This window comes from Cornus florida, unplaced genomic scaffold (assembly GCF_030987335.1).
Source record: "Cornus florida cultivar Cherokee Brave unplaced genomic scaffold, ASM3098733v1 CherokeeBrave_3.0.0_Hap2_Chr03, whole genome shotgun sequence".
Classification (NCBI taxonomy): domain Eukaryota; kingdom Viridiplantae; phylum Streptophyta; class Magnoliopsida; order Cornales; family Cornaceae; genus Cornus; species Cornus florida.
Window position 1 is genome coordinate 27,547,026 of NW_026775573.1, and position 4,511 is coordinate 27,551,536.

General features: G+C 35.3%; 1 long non-coding RNA gene across 2 annotated transcripts; it reads left to right on the plus strand.

Moving 5' to 3' along the window:
- Positions 1 to 246: 246 nt before the first annotated feature.
- On the plus strand, positions 247 to 2,160 carry LOC132300062 (uncharacterized). 2 transcript variants are annotated; one of them, XR_009480255.1, is made up of 4 exons: positions 247 to 655; positions 888 to 1,085; positions 1,356 to 1,419; positions 1,681 to 2,160. It is a non-coding gene; the product is annotated as an uncharacterized LOC132300062 (long non-coding RNA). The 2 variants fall into 2 exon arrangements; XR_009480256.1 differs by having other exon boundaries at positions 1,685 to 2,160.
- The last annotated feature ends 2,351 nt before the right edge of the window (positions 2,161 to 4,511 follow it).

The following is a 4,511-nucleotide window of genomic DNA, read 5'->3' on the forward strand; positions in this document are numbered from 1 at the left end:
TCCTGGGTCAAAACGCTGGCATGGGTCGTGCCCAGATGAAAAAGATGGACTAAGACTTTCATTGTAGTAGATATTTTCATCTAAGTGCGAGGGGCCCAGAGGTGATTGAAGAATGGGCTGAAGACTTGAAAGAACTTTGGATGTATGGGCTTCAAGCCCAGAACTCACCAGAATATTACCGTAATATATATATTATATATATTTGATTATATTATTAATATTAGTAACTTTAAATTCTAAAGCTTTAAAACAAAATATTTTTTGGGCAAATCATTTCAGCCTCCCCAACTCCAAGCGCCTCCATCTGTATTCTCGTTCTCGACTCTGAACCAGCCCTCTCTCTCTCTCTGTCTGTCTCTCTGCAACTGCAAACTAAAAAATTTACAAGAATCAGAAGTTCAAAACCCATATATTTCAGCTCTACAAAATCTACAAGGATCAGAAGTTCAAAACCATATATTTCAGATCTGTCTGCAAGAATCAAAAGTTCAAAACCCATATCGGCATATCATTTCAAGATTGTTCAAAAAATCAAAAACCATATCTTTCAGTTTCCATCGCCCGCTGTTCCAGTTCGGGTTCGCCGTTCGCAAGCTTCAGCCGCTGTCTCTCAACTCTCAAGCTTGCCCCCCTCTCTCTGTGCAACTGCTCACTTGTATGTATGGGTTTTGTTTTAATTTTTTTTCTAAATCAACTAATCAAGGTCTGTAATTCTTGATTTTGTATATATATATATATATATATAAAGGTCTGTAATCAAAAGCTCAAAACCCATATATTTCTGTTTTTTTTTTTTTTTTGGCGAATGACCTTTCATATAAAAATGATTTTGTGTACTATCTGTAATTCTTGAGTTTGTGAATTCTTGTTTTTTTTTTTTCGGAAAGGAAGAGGGGTGTTCAGATTGGCGAAGTTCTCAGACAGACAGTCAACGGTTCCTTGGAACCGAACTGTGAAAGGGTCCGGTCCCAGATCTCAACGGTTCTGTCTCTCTCACCATTCACCAGCAAGCCAAAGAAAGCTGTGAGATTCCGTTAGGAAGATGGTCCGGATTTGGAGTGAAATCGGACCATGCGACGACAAAAGTATATCTCCTTCTTCATAGTTGTCTTTCATTTGAATCTAAGTCGGTTTTATTTTTTGTTACAAATCTATGAATCTTGTATTATCTGCATCTTTGAAATTAAATTTCTGGCCTAAATCTTGGTACAACAAATCTGTGTGCATCTTGCATCTTGTTTATTTAGTAGTATATTACTGTTCTTATTTTAGTCTAGCATAAATTATGAAATAAAATATTCACATTTCAACATCAAGTTTCTAATATGTTGCGTGCCTCAATTTTAATGATTCAGGTTTAAATTTTGGAAAAGAAATAAAAGACCAAGTGAAATGAGTGGAATCGGAAAAAAAAAGAAGGTAAATTATTTCAACTTATTTTACTTGTTCTAGTAGTGCTATATTGTTTATCAATTGATTTCTTCATCAATTAAAAAGAATGTCTCATTTTAATAGTATATAGCTTTGTTTTTACTTTAAATGTGAGTAGATAATCACAACATTTGTCACTTTTATCAATTGATTAGTTCGTTTTTTGCTTCGCTGTAATTTGTTTTCCTTTTCTATTGAGCTTATTTAAGTTGTTTTTTTTTTTTTTCTTTTTTATTTGAAATTTTATAGATAGGCAGGACAGTCGCCACCTGGCCTTACTCGTGATGAATCTATGGTGGATAGTAGCGAGAGTCCTACCACTACTGAGCATGAAACCGAGGATGAAAGGGTGTGATGCCTATGGAGATTTACCTCCCAGAGGTTAGGGAGGTTCCAACTGACCCTACGCTTGAACTTCCCACCAATTCGCATGTTCCTCGTAGTATTGTTTTGGAACCGAGGGGAGGGAGAACATTAGAAAGTAGAACAAAGGGAACAATGAAATTTTGAAATATCAAGTTTTTTCTTGTGAATTTTACAACGGCTTGTGTTGTAAAATTACTTGTTGTATCAAGTTTTTTTTTTTTGTGAACTTTACAACGTTGTAAAATTACTTGTTGTATCAAGTTTTTTTTTGTGAATTTTACAACGGCTTGTGTTGTAAAATTACTTGTTGAGCAATTATCAGATATATTTGGTTTTAATAAAGACATTTTGTTGCTGAGGGTATGTCAGTAGTTGCTGCCAAATCAGATTCAGGTTAGGGAATTTGAATTACTCTCATAATTTGAAAATATGAAACACTTTGTAATTGCTTTTTAACTTCTATTAATTTACTTTGTATGGACAATTGATGCAGAAATTTGTGTTTGACTTCTATTAATTAACCTTGATAGACAAATGGTTCAGAACTTTGCTATTAAATTCCATTTTTTGTTTTTTCTTGCAAGAAAAAGGTAAAGTAATACTGGGTTATGATTTATATTATGTTCGTTAGGTTGTGGGAGAGTGAGGATGGAGGAATATATCTGCTTCGCCGAGCACTATTCTTGTTTTCCATTCTTCTACGACATTGTAATCAGAGTAGAACAGTTTTGTGAGAGTTTTGCATGCATGCTTCTCCATAAATTTTTTTGGCACAACCTTTCATGATTCTTATATTCTATCTCTACTGTTTTTCTTTGCGGTGTAAGCATCAATTAGCAGCAAGACTTGCTGCATCAGTAGGAGCGTGTGTTGATGTTAAGGTGTCTGACGAGGAGCTAACTTTACTGCTTTCAAATCTCTGAGGTATTTGGACAGAAGGTGCATTTGCATTTGAAGTTGAAGGGCTACTAAACTGGTTTATCAATTGTTTTACATGTTTTTTAACTTTGTGAATTACTGCTTTTGGAATCTGAAATTCAGTGCTCTTGGTTATGCTCAAAGTTATACTTTTTTAGGCCCTTTAAGCATGGTAGTTAAGCTTTGCATTCATCTATTCTTTGCTTAGCTAAAGAGTTTACATAAAAGGATTTCAACAATCTTGCTAGATTGTGTGTGTCAGTTCAATTTTTTTAATTAAAGATACTACTGGCCGTCGAGATCACTTTGAGTTGTTCCAAAAGCAATAATTCTGAAAGGTTTACAGTGCTCTTTTTGCACCTTGCCTCAATGTGTGGTGGTAAGCACTCTGGACTTTGAATCCAACTACCTCGTTTGAACCACAGTGACATCTTTATAGGGGGTGTGTGTGAGAGAGTGATAAAGGCTAGCTCCTCATTGGTTATCGTTAAGGCATAGCTGCTTAGTTCTGTCTTCCTGGGATTAGGTTATTCTTTGATTGATTTGTAAGGTCTAGGGCAAGAGAGTTGGTGCAATTATGTTTAGTTCTGCCTTCCTGGGATTAGGTTATTCTTTGACTGCTTTGAAAAAATGGTACAGAGCAGGAAAGTTGGTGCAATTATGGTAGAGGTTATTTGCTACCTAACTTTTTAGTCTACACAAGAAGAATGACTAGAGAAGTTGTTTAGCTGTTTCATTGTCTTCAGAGTTTGTTACTTGAGTCTGAGATTCGCAGTTGCAGGGAGAGTGGGAGGCCTTTGTTATTGGGGAAACATTGTAGGACTAAATGACTCTTTAAAATATTCAAATCACTAACCTGAAGATGTGTTTTTCATAAAATGGAGCCACTAATCAGAACAAACACAAGAACCTTCAAAGCAACTGGATGGAAAAAATTAAGGTATATTAAGACGGTGATAATGAGGTTAATGATGGAAGAAAAAAAAAAGACTTGGAAGATAATTCAGAGATGACGTCGTGTAGGATTTATGCATGATACACAAGATAATGTTTTTCTTCGTAAGAAAGTTCAATTTAAAGCAAGATAATCTGCACCATGTTAAAAATCAGTAAGCTTTGGTCTGCATTTCTATCCATATATTTCTTCTTCTTTTACTGCTAGTTGCACTGGTCATTAGTTGAGAACTTGAGATTCTATATTTTTCAGTGTTGCTAGCAGCATAGTGCGCCAAAGCCGTTGTATTGTCTGCCAAGTTTCTTAAGATTTCACTGGAGATGCTTACAACCCTCAGTCAGTTTTTTCCATTAGGATTCAGAAACGATTTCTTGAAATTTTTTTGGATTATGGTTTCACATTTTTTTCTGTTTCTCAAATTATTCCTCATTGTAATTTGCTTCAGATAATGGAGGAAGCTACTGCCTTTAAGTGACCATCCTGCTATTGCTTATGTAGTAGATAGAAGGAAAACTGTATTCATTAGTGCGTGGAACAGGTACCACCCTGTTTCTGAAATTTTTCTTGGTGTGTGAAATATGGAACAGGCCTTGTACATATTTTTGTATTGACCTATTTCTAATTTTATTTAGATATGTGCTTCCTCTGTTTCCTTCCTTCCATCAATTTCCTAATCCGTCTAGCGTCGATTATATGATGATGATACTCAAGTTCTTAGATCTATTGACTTGACCCAATAAAAAGTATGAGCAAGTAATGATGTGGAGGTGACAAACATATACCCACTTGCCTCTATGGGGACTTGAATTCTTCACAATCCATGTTGAAAAGTGGGGAAGTG